Genomic DNA, 12473 nt, shown 5'->3' on the forward strand with positions numbered 1-12473 from the left:
GAGGAAAAGACTGTTGTGAATATATGCAAGGCCATTCTCCCTCCCACCCTACCAAGCCTGCCAGATAAAAAAGCTAAGACTTGTGCCGCGCTCCCTCACCTCCCCCAACCAAGCTGGAATTACTTCAGAGAGTCAGAGGCCCCGGTACCGCAACCAAGGCCACAGCCCACCACCTGTGTTATTTACAGCACGGTAATAAACCCACGTTCGAATCCACTGATCTACCAGCACCCTCTCATAAATCCCACAGACCCCCTCGACCCCCCAAGAATCATGACCCCGTGCAAGGACGACCCCCATCATTGGGACAAGACACAGAGACCCATTTATATAATAACTTCTAACGCGGCAGACAGACATGTATCATTCGACCCAGGCCCCAGAGCCCAGTCCCGCGACCTAAAATACCGGTCAATAGGACACAGGTAAATCTCACCCCAACCGACAACCACCAGACCTCTCACGAGGTGCATTCCTCATGTGTTGCGTTTATTTTATAAGATAAGCTGCTGAGCGATTTATTGATGAACTTAAATGTCGTTTTCTGAATAACTGCAGTGTGCATGGCCTAGGGCAAATGAGACAGGAAAGGTATTCGTCATTGTCACAGGCTGCCCCAGCATACCAACACCACGCGGATGACCTCAAGCTGGCCTGCCAGGCCCAACCCAACCCACGAGGCTGACCAGTGACGTCTCCACGCCAAGACCAACCACGCTGCAGCAACACCTATAGTTAGTCGACGCCACCCAATCCCAATTAACTTGTGCCCCCTATAGTGTGTAGGTGCTGATGACGTTTCTTGTATTAGAAATACGCCTGTCTTTGCTATTGTCAGACAGAGCGCTCTCGGAGGTTGCAGAGTTCTTTGCATGCCCTATTCTTGGATAAACTCCCATTTACGCTCACCCGCACTCTGTCTTGGCCTTATTCCCACTACGGGAGAGTCCTTTATTGTCTCTCATTGCGGGGAGGATCGTGCTGAAATTGGGGGCGCTTCCCTTCATTACCAAACTGAGGAGTATCTTTAATACACAACAGCACATGTATATGCGGAGCCCAATGTGCCTGGTACTCTTTCCTCCAAATGAAATGTTCCACAGGGCCTAGTGGACCATTTTCTATATTACATATAAAGTGGAACAGCGCTAAAAATCTCTGATGAAAAAAACGCGATACTATTATATGGTCCATAGAACACAATTTTCACAATGTCATGTGTTCTATGTTGTCGTTCTCTGCTTTACGTTCCGGAATCCACTGTGTAAGATCATCCCAACCATACTCAGCGCAACTTAAAGTCACAAACCAGGTTGGAGATCCGAAGTTTCTGATCATGCATCTAACATCGGAGTGTCTCCTATACCAATGTTCTTTAGTTACTCTCATTGTAGCAAGAATATTTGTAAGTTTGACCTCTAAAACTTCATTGTTTTCTTTCACCTGTTGCAGCATCTCACATGCAGAAAGATTTTAAAATCTAGTTCTGGTCTGAAGTGTATGAGCAACAGCATAAACTAATGTTGAAAATTCAATTTCATACAATAAGTGAAACATATATTCAACATTGGTGTGCAATCATGAATCTTCTGAATACAATCTTGCACAATAATATTGTGAAGTAGAGATTTGCACCTTCCGATCATCCAATCTCCCTCCAGTTCCAGTAGAAAAAAGCATATGGAAACAACGGGGTGTCTAATGGCTTTTCCCAGATACTAGTTGGTGCACCTTTTATTGCTTTCATTTGATACAATTCTAAACTGTCATCCATGACCTCACGTGAGTGCAGAGGATGAATACTGTAATGTTCATACAATCGATTCCCTTCTGCAACAAATAGATGCTGAAACTGATCTTCACTGCTCTTGTTTGTTGACTCAACATCAAGCATAGACACGTCTAGTACAGTCAGACTGCCTTTGTATAAATCATTGTGCTCCAATAGAAATGCCAATGCGTTTTTCACTTTTAGTGGCAACACCATTTACTAAAACAAACAAAGAATCTGCAATGTCATGCTTCAATCCTAGAGTATGAAAATGTTCTTCCAAATTCAGGGGTAAACACTCAACTTTGCCACTCACAACACTAATGACTTGTTAGGCACATTTGACATCTTTGTTTGCAGTCTAACATAAATTGAAAAGGATGAACTGTTTGCAAATCAATCACTTCAAACATGTTAAATTTTCGAAGCACAAGAGGGAAATCAGGCGTTTTAACACTTCAGGCGTTTTAACACTTCTTAGCGGAATACATGTTTCATTATGAAATCCAACACAGTGTCTACTAACATAAAGTGTCTCACTTGTGTGAAATCGTTCTTCTACAAACAAAAACAGATAAAGTTATTTCCAAACATCTTCTACAGTGTATAATATGGTTCTCAACATACACTAGTTGCACCCGAGACTTATAAAAAGTGTCTCGGCAAGATACACAAACAATGTCAAGTCTTTCAATAGAAGACAACTCAAACATTACAATACTTCTTTTATACTGTTGAAAAATCTGATCCTTTGAAAGCATACACTCATCATGTCCACTTCCTGTAAGTGTTTCATCTACGTACACATACTCTTTTAAATGCATAATATTTATCATTTGCATTGTAGAAACTAAACTTTCTACAATTCCATTCAAAGGTATTTATATATATATATATAAAACTGCAAGAGACATACCTGGTGTTTTGCACTCATTCAGTTTAACTAGACAGTATCTCATGTTTAAATAACCTTCCTGCCTCCCTGAAACTTGAGGAGAACCATCTCCGGTTCCGGAAGCACCTCAAAACCTTCTTCTTCGCTTCTGCCTTCTCTCTCCCCCTCCCCTGCTAATCCTGCTTAACTCCCCACTGAATTCCGCACTAAACCTGCTTCTGGGCCACTCTCAGCAACCTCGGTCCAGGGCCCAGCCACTCTCCACTTGCACTGCCTCCCTGGCTCCCCCTGCACTGTGGGACTGTCACTGTATCCCTACAGCCCCCTTCCCAGCACTTGCTCTGCACTTACCTCGCACTTGCCACCAGCTGGCCCTTTTTATTTATTATTTATTATTTATTATTTTTTTTTACGCTACTTACCTTGTACTGCACTTCCCCCCCACCTCCTCCCCCTGCACTTCCTCCTTTTCCCCTTACCTCTGCACTTGCGCGATCTGAATGACACCTGGCCTAGTAGGATCGTTTGTCTGTCTTCCCCTTGTTTCCCTCCCTCCCTGCCTCGTCGCGCCTTGAAACACTTGTGTATAGGCGCGTTACAAATACCATATCATATCATATCATATCATGTTGGTATAATGTGCAGCCAGCATCCATATATGATGAAACTGACTCTTACAACTACTTTTATCAAGACAAGCTAGAGAGTGACCCAAATGTCCTGTTTTTTTCACACACTTCACAGACATATATTCTTTGTAGCATCATGATGTGTCTTTGAACATTATCATGTTTGTGCAATACTTGCAAACATCTCTTTAAAACTTTACAAGAAATCGTATTAATATTGCACAAAAAATTGCAATCACAATCCTTCTTTCATTTCATTTTTGACTGACCTACAGTTTCCATTTCCATATTATTACACTGTATGATTTCTTCTTTTTTAGAAATAACACCATTTCGGACTTCATAGCTATGTCCACTCTAATCAATAGCTAGTGGAACTTTCTCTCCTTGAATGTAACTCTCCTCATTAAAAAAATCTTTCAGTATAAGAAGTGTGTTTCCACTCTCCATCAATCACGTAAGCACATGAATTGTTTGTATAATTGTATAGAATGGTGTAGTCACCTTAAGGAATTTTCTATTCATATCAAAAGCTTTCTTAATGATCACTTCTACTTTTTTCTTTAGCAAAAAACGTTCTACCACGTATCACATATTATTTAAATGTCTAAATCTTGCATGTCCTCTGTCTCATATGTCTTTTCTGGTTTGTTGTATTCAAACTTTCAAAATGTTTTATTTTTTATATATTATGTTTAGTACAGCCTTCACAGTTGCTGCATTTTGACTAGACCACAAAAGATATTATGCACAGTGTAATGAAAATAATGTATTACTAGAGGCAGCTATATCAAGTGCAGATAATCATACTGATGTGAATTTATTTGTGATTATGAGAAATCTTCTAAATCACTCAAATAAGTAAGGTGTTGTATTCGTCTGATGCTGAGGGTACATTTCTTTTGTGATGTTAATTTTGAATACCCTCTTCTCATTAAAGCATGCCCCAGTCTACAGTGTACGAAAAATACTGCCAGCTTAGAACTAAATCATTGCAGTATTCAACATCCCTTTATGGATGGAAGAAAGAACAACGAGGTGCATTTGATGTGAAGTGGTGATGAAATTTAAGGGGCCATCAACGTTAGCACTTACATGCTGATGGGTCACCTGCATGCAATTTTTCACATTTTAAAAATGGACTGCAAAAGTAAATTTTTAAACAGATCAAATAGCCTTCACACAATGTTTCTCCCTCTCTGTTTTGCAAAAAGTATACATTACACCTGCCAACTACTCTTGCAGCTACTATTAAACAAGCAGAATCCATTAGAACCTACTAATTTCATGACTAGATAAAAATCTCATCCAGGTTTTAAAACCATTATTTCTTTGGAGACGGGTTATGAATTCCTGGAGATAGCATTCTTTTTGCTTCATGCCCCTCCTCTGAATATGAAAGAGATGAAGATGTCTTTGAGTGTAAAAGTGAGGCGTCAAGGCTGTAGAGGTACATTTTCTGCAAATTATAGGTTCTGCTAGTGTGACATTACTAATCTCAAATCACTTACTGATATAGACCAACCACACAATTCCAGACAGTTACTCTAAAAATGTATTTATAAGAATTAATGTCAAATGCAAACAAAGGTGATCTTAAGCTTATGCCAGAGAAGTCAACACAATGTTATATACGCATAAACAATTAGTCAGCAAAACATTTGTCCTGTCTACAATAATCTCACTAATTCACACACAAGCACTGATTACATTATTGCATTTTATGTATTTATTAAGCTCTCGGGAATACTAGGCATTCTAAATACACTTTATTTCATGTCAATAAATGTCCTTCAATATCCTAAACTTCACAAACGCATTTCAATACGAAACATGATGTCACATGTTCAACTGAATTACAATACGTTTATTACCTTCCCCACTGACATCCACCATTTACAGAATCAGAGGACCGTTATAAGATTTACAGGATACCACTTGAATATGTTGCACAAATTTTGTTAACATCTGCATGGAGATGTCTCTGAACAAGTCCATGCAGCCTTCCATCTATAGTTGTGCAAATTTCAATCTAAATATGAGTGCACAGCTTTTAATGAGCATGTGTGTGTGTATACTGATTTCAATTAGCGTGTGTATGTGTACAGCTTTCATTCTATTTCAATTCACTTGATTTCAGATCTACAGATTTTGGTCTGGAGATATAATATTCTCAAACAAAAAACACAAATGCACTCTTCCCCTTTTACATCACACATAGGTCTACCTGTGCATTGCAGGATATGGAATTACATAGGTTTAACACTGTGCATGATTTTCTGTGAAAAGAAGGAAATCTCAGACCTACTGTTGACCAACAATACCTTTTATGATTACATCTCCCACCAGCAAAAAATAATGAATATTATTATGTCAAGCAATGGAGCTTCATGATAGTGTCATTGGCTGGCATTGACAGTTACACCGGTAGGATATATGTTTTCTATTTTAATTTGGTAGAATTTTACTGAAACAATATGCATTTAAGTTGTTCAACATACTGTCAGTTTTTAAACTGCACTTTACAATACAAAAATGCATTGCGAATTATGGAAATGAAATCTCAATTTTATTCAGGTTCAAATAGAGAACACGGTGCCACTTTATTTTATACTGCCACTGCGTTCCTGTTAAAACTAGTTTCACCTTGGAGTTCCCAGGCCACCCTTATTCCCATGCAGTTAACATATAAGCTCTAAACGTTGAAGCTGGATGAATATGGGCTCATTACTTACATTTTAAATGTGGTTTCAAATCTTTTAAAATCAGCTCGTCCTCTCTCAGTCTGGAGTTACTCCACCAGCAAGGTCTCTTTCATCTGCCTGTCTGGAAAGCAGTCTCCAAAATGCCCTGCTCATAGCTTTCTGAAAGGGCTCCTGTCTGCAGTGTCTGTGGAAATAAGTCTTCCAGTTGGTCTCATCTCTATTCCCAGTCAGCTATCTCCTTTCAGTAATCAGGAAATCGCTCCTGATCAATCATCCATGTCAACCTGTGCAGTAGATATGTTATAATATAAAACTCCTCTGGTAATCTTGTGACTGGCAAGACCCATGCCTAGTTTTAAGGGAGGGGCCCATCCATCTGAGTCTTGGGACTGGAAAAAGGAGGTCTACGGCCATGCCCACTGTCCATTTTTGTACAATACCAAACCTTCATCCTTGTCCGGTGTGCATGACCACTCTATTTTTGAAAACACTTGCAACCCATCACTCAAAGATGTTCATCAATAACAAACTGATTTTGACATGTTTTGACAGTGGTATTGCTATGTATAAAATATTGCAGATATTGAGAACTCACATTAGTTTTAGGCAATGTTCAATGATATTAAATTATTTCCTAAGGATCTTTGGTTAAGCAGCGTGCTACAAGCCCCTTGTTGTATGGCCGTCTTGTGGTGATTATTATGATACATGGCCCAACCCCAACTAGCCACATTTAAGCAGCACTGAAAGGTAAACAAATGACCGGCTGCAAAAATAACATATGCCCAGGTAATTTTTCCCCCCAAGCAAAAATCAAAAGCTGGCAGCCATAAATATACACACAGTAAGTGAACATATATCTTAAAGTGAAATATACAAACATAGCTCAATTGACTGTCTCCTTAGAAGAAGATCTGCAAGACAAAAGAGTATTGGCTAAGTAAAGAATACCAGAAAAATAACATGGAGAGGAAATGTTCCAATAAATATGCTGGCAAAGTATAAAAGATGTTCACCTTTTAAACCCAGCAATATGTCATGAAATAGTTCCTGGAAAACACAATCCCAATACAAAATAAGTGATTGTGGTCTTGTGAGTAAGTGTCTGCAATGGGACATGACAACCTGTGTAAAATACTGGTACCCAACTACTTGAGCAAGCTTGCCAAACTCAAACAAACCCAAGGGGTTGCATCCAAAGTCTGAAAAAAAAGGTTATGCTGCCCTGAAAAGCAGCCATAATCAGGGGAAAATAACTGCACCAGTGTCCAGGATTGCAAACTGTCTTGCCACATTGTAGGCAAATACTCATGACTTACACGCCCTCTCATCATTTCCACCCCCCTCATCCCCATGCCTGGCTTTCACTAATACAATGCGTTATAAAGATAATTTGAAATGTACACATACCATAGTCTCACTCAAATATATAAATGTTTATAGAACTATGTTCTGCAAAATGTGAACAATTGTGGCATTATTCCCCCCATCTTGATTGGGAGACTACAAATACCAGAATGCAATTCAGCCAAAGGCAATAAAATGGTCTCTGTGTGCAAAACCTTCAAGGACTGATAGCAGCACAGATTTTAAAAAAAATGTGGATGCTGTGTGTGACATTTAAAACTAAGAAAATACACAGCATTCGGGACTGTGGACTGTCTCTCATCCATGCAGTAACCGGGTCTGACCCTGCTTAGTTTCATAGCAAGGAAGTATCCAACCCCCTCACCAAGTGCCCCTCATCTGTGCCAGCTTCCAGCACTCACCAGATGGCCTCCTCACCTTCCCCCACAATGCACTCTGTGACACAGTTAGACAGTTTGCTTTGCGATGCAGGCTATTCCTGGCTACAGAACGCTTTGTGTTGCAAATTCAGTCACTAGACCCCCTTCGACTTCCAAATTTCACTTGGTGCCCTCTAGTCATGTCCCACCTCTAGCCTGATGGCATGCATTTGCATCTTTTTTTACCTGAAAATAGCTATTTTCCTAGATGTCATGTTCCTAGATCCTCTGCTATATCTGCAGCTAGCTCTCACATTGAAAGAAAAACAATATGGCTGTGTTTTAATTTCTAAAAACACCCCGTTTTGGTAATTAACCAGAGATATAGTTATCTATTTTTGAGAAGATGCATCCCCTTCTCCATCAAATATTTAAATTACTACTGCACAGAGTAACCACAAAAGGAACATAAGTTAACGCTTTGTGCCCAAGATATTTTGGACCTGTTCCAAAACCATCCAGCTGTTGGGGCTTTGCGCTTTGGCAAAAAGGTAACCTTGTTTGTCTATGGGAAAATGAATGGGAAGTAAGCTGCAACTTTGCAAAACAATAATTCTTTTCTTTTTAATAACGTTTTTATTTTTAACAGATATTTGCAAAACGTTGCAATCTGGGGGGAAGCGCAAGTCTCTAATTACTTTAGTAATTGTGGTCAAATCCGTTACTCAAATAAAAAGTTATTAACAATAGAATTGTGAGGGTTTGACTGTTAAAGGGACGTTAAGGTTATGCTGCACTAACAAAAACACATGGAATTTTGTCAAATAATGTTGTTACAGGGATGTTATGGTTACAAGTAAAACTGAAAAACCCCTCAAATTCGCCACCATACGTAACGTCACCTCCGTGCACTGCTAAAACTAACACCCAGAACACCAAAGATGACATCACAAATGTTGCGGACATTGGACAGCATTCACAATGCTCAGTATCATAGGGGAGACCCAAAATAGATGTGCCCATCAACCAAGAAACAGATGTACATAAAATCACAACTAATGTTTACAACACGCAAATACACCTTTTTGTACACTTACTTAAAAAAATACTAATAATTATTTATTTAGCACACATTACAATGGAATGCACAATCACAAACCATAACTGTACACTTCATATGATCGCCTGACTACAACAGATTGACAAACACCAGGTGCTTATTGGACAACAAATTCTCACTAAATAGTAAGTGCCAGACAGAACCACCTTTTTTAACAGAAATGGCAAACACACTTGAGTTTTTAGAAGAGAACGTCCCAAAAGAAGAAATGAGTGACGATAACATCTCGCATGGCATACAGTACATATTTGAATGTAAACAAATAATGTAATTTGTACACACATTACTAAAATAATAATTTCTGTTTTTCTTACAGTACATAGTTTTCATGAAGAAACCACACCCCAGGTTAATGATACACAATCCCAAGAATCAGAAAGAGAAGTCCTATCCTGAACTGTAAATAATCAAATCATGAACTTATCTAAAAAATTGGATGAACTAATTAATGATTTTAAACAACTTTTACAGTATGTCAAAAATCATGTCATTAAGGGGCTGATTCACAGAAGTGTTTTATAATGGTGCAATTCCATAGGAAAATGTTCTGTGAATCAGGCCTAAATATTTTCCCATCACTGTCCTTCTTGCATCTGTCCCCCTTGTCCCCAGCAATCATCCCCATCAAATTCTGAACATTTTAATCAAAGATGCTTTAATGAAATCTCACTCCCTTCCTCCCCTCAGTATTATTGTACAAAAAATCCTAATTCTCCCATTTATGTTTCCCATTCTGATACCCCATCCCTTTCTTGAATAAATATATATTGTATACTATAAATGTTTTGTATATTGTGTAAAATTTCTTTTTTTTTTTAGACTTCAGTTATGAGTCCACTAAACCGCGACTGTCTGGGGTGTCTTCACACAAAATGGATGTCCCCCGGGACAGGCGCGATGTCCAGACATGTCCTCTTTTGCATGACAGACTTTTAATTAGTCTGTGGACACTGCACCTCGGACGGCGGTCAGGTCCACAAACAGCCATGGACATCATCATGTGACCGCATGCGGGCGGCATTATGGAGGGGTCTGAGAATGCTGTCTGTGGCCACAGGCAATTTAAAAGTGCTTTCCCAGCCATGCTAAGGTGTTTCAAGCAGAAACGTTACCCTTCCACAGCTCCCAGACCTATTCTTAGTTGATCTGGCAACGTTTCACAACTTTTCAAGGTCCTTTTGCGACTCCATCGTTCATGGACAGTTCTTTTGTTTGTTATTTATTTATAATGCGCACCAGACCCGAAGATATAAGGGCGCAAGGACAAGTACATTTTCAGCTTACAAGGTTGCAGGAATACAATACAAGTACAAAAGTTACAAGCTTACAGGGATACAATACAAAATACAGCAATACAAACTACAGTTCAGTAGTCAAGACACAGAAAGGTAATCAGCAAAATGATGTAAAATGCGGGTTGCCAAGTACAAGGTCATAAGGTGGCAATACAAGGTTAGACAATACAAGTGGGATACCGTTGTGGCTATAAACAGTGCATTTATACTTGGAAGGCTCCATAAGATAAGATAGGGGTCATTAGGATGCAAGGGTCATACTGAAGTTAAAAATAATTTCCTTTAAGCCAGTTGATAACGTTTAGTATGAAGTTTGAGTAGGTTTGCTCTGCCCCTTAGGAAGGGGGTGAGGGAGTTCCAAAGTTGGGCAGATTTAACAGGGAAGCTGTTGGCGCCAATTTGTGTCATTTTGAAGGAGGGGACTGTCAAGCAGTTTGTGTAGGCTGCTCTAGCGGGTCGGAGCATAGGTCTTCTATTTATTCCATCCGTCAAGTAGCTCAGTGCTGCATTGTTGAGACACTTGAATGTTAGTGAAGCAGTTTTTAGCCTGATTTTATCAATGGTGGAGAGCCAGTTAGACTGTCTCCTTACTGCCAAGATATGTTCTCTTTTTGTCATTCCTAGTGCTGCTCTCAGTGGGAATTCTCCTGGTAATGTATGTGTTGGAGCCAAGTAATAGGGAATTGCAGTAGTCCAATATGGACAATACAAGTGCTCTTGCCAGTGTAGTAGAGCAACTTGTTGAGAGGAATGGTTTGGCCGACCTGATCAACTTACATGTGTAGGCTGTAGAAGATGCCATTGAATTTACTTGTTTAGCTAATTTAAGGCTGGAATCAAGGTAAAAACCTTAAGGTTTTTACCTCCTTGGCAACCTTAATCGTGTTGCCATCTATATCAAAGGAAATGTAATTGTGTCCAAGTTTATTCATGTTTGACATGGTCCCCAGAATAATGAGTTCTGTTTTGTCATCATTCAGGCATATACCATGGAGTGCCATCCATGCCTGGATGATGAGGTATATTCTGTTCACCAATGCCAAATCCTTGTTGCAATCCCCTGTAAGTGGGATGGGAATCTGGTTGTCATCTGCATAGTTGGTGTAGGTGACACTGAAACAATCCAGATCATCAAAAAGGGCTTGGTAAATATGTTGTACATGATACGGGAGGCGCAGGACCCGTGGGGAACAACACACGTGATGGGGATGGGGTCTGCTGCTGGTTTGGTAGAGAAGACTCTCATTTTCCTACTACTTAAAAAGGATTGGATAAATGAAGTAGGACTGTCCGTGGACGGTTTCTCCAAAGGGACCCAACCATTACTTTTCCTCATTCTCAATCTAGCTATCCAGGGGACAGCATCTTGGAGCACATGTTTTGCAGAACTTTCAAAAATGTCTTTGTGGACAGCATCATGGCATCCTCTATGTCCACGTCTGCACCCCAACCACCCCCACCACCACCATCATCATCTGGAGGGCATGGAGAGAGGAACAGGCTCAGTGACACAGAGGATGAGGATAAAGAGGAAGAAGAGGATGCAGTGGAGGAAGTCCCTGTCATAAATAGTTGGAGTGAGTCCTGAGTGCAGCAATCTTTCCTCCAACCCATCATCTTCATCTGCTCCTGAAAATGGTTCCTTTAGTAGCCACCTTTCACAGTTAATAATAGAAGTGAGGAAAAAAAGTGAGAAAAAAGTCACAGCATGTGCAGCCTGCATAGTCTGCAGACAGCGCAGTAGTCTGCGGACAACCAAAACATACCTGGGCATGGGGTTGTAGAATCAAAATCAGTTTAATTGTTTTGCGTTAAAAAATGGTGGCTCTCAAAAGAACCTTTATTTGTGTTTTTCGCTTTATTATTTTTTTTAAAATGTTTGGTTTTACAAAGTGAACTAAGGAACCATTTTACTGAATTTAATTATTTCTTCTCACTTTCACAAGAACTGTGTCAAAGCATTTTGAATGTTTTACACAACCATCTCTCCAAGAAATGTTGGCACTATCATCCGTATTGTTATCATTATGAAACAATGTCATGCCAATATCTCGCACAAAAGCAAACACAGCTTTATTAATGTTGTGCCTTGCTGTTTCCATTTGCGGACCAAATGAACTGGAACACATCCACATCTGTCTCTGGGCAATGCTTGAACAAATAATTTTTGAATTAGGGAATATTTCCTTCAACCTTCCGAATCTCTCCTTCATTGCAAACTGCAATGAAATGCCAGTCACGTTTCCCAAACTGTTCACTCTCCACAATGAACAATAATAATGTCTGGACGTTTCAAATCAACCATATTTGCACAAAATGGGAGCAAGTCCA

The 12473-nt window shown here is 39.6% G+C and overlaps 1 protein-coding gene across 3 annotated transcripts in view; it reads left to right on the forward strand.

Annotated features, from left to right (window-relative positions):
• The window catches only part of RGS18 (regulator of G protein signaling 18), a 726926-nt gene that overhangs the window by 488237 nt on the left and 226216 nt on the right, over positions 1–12473 (forward strand). The window lies entirely within an intron of this gene.

The sequence above is a fragment of the Ambystoma mexicanum genome, chromosome 1q (genome assembly GCF_040938575.1).
Source record: "Ambystoma mexicanum isolate Mex_15411 chromosome 1q, UKY_AmexF1_1, whole genome shotgun sequence".
NCBI classification, from domain to species: Eukaryota; Metazoa; Chordata; class Amphibia; order Caudata; family Ambystomatidae; genus Ambystoma; species Ambystoma mexicanum.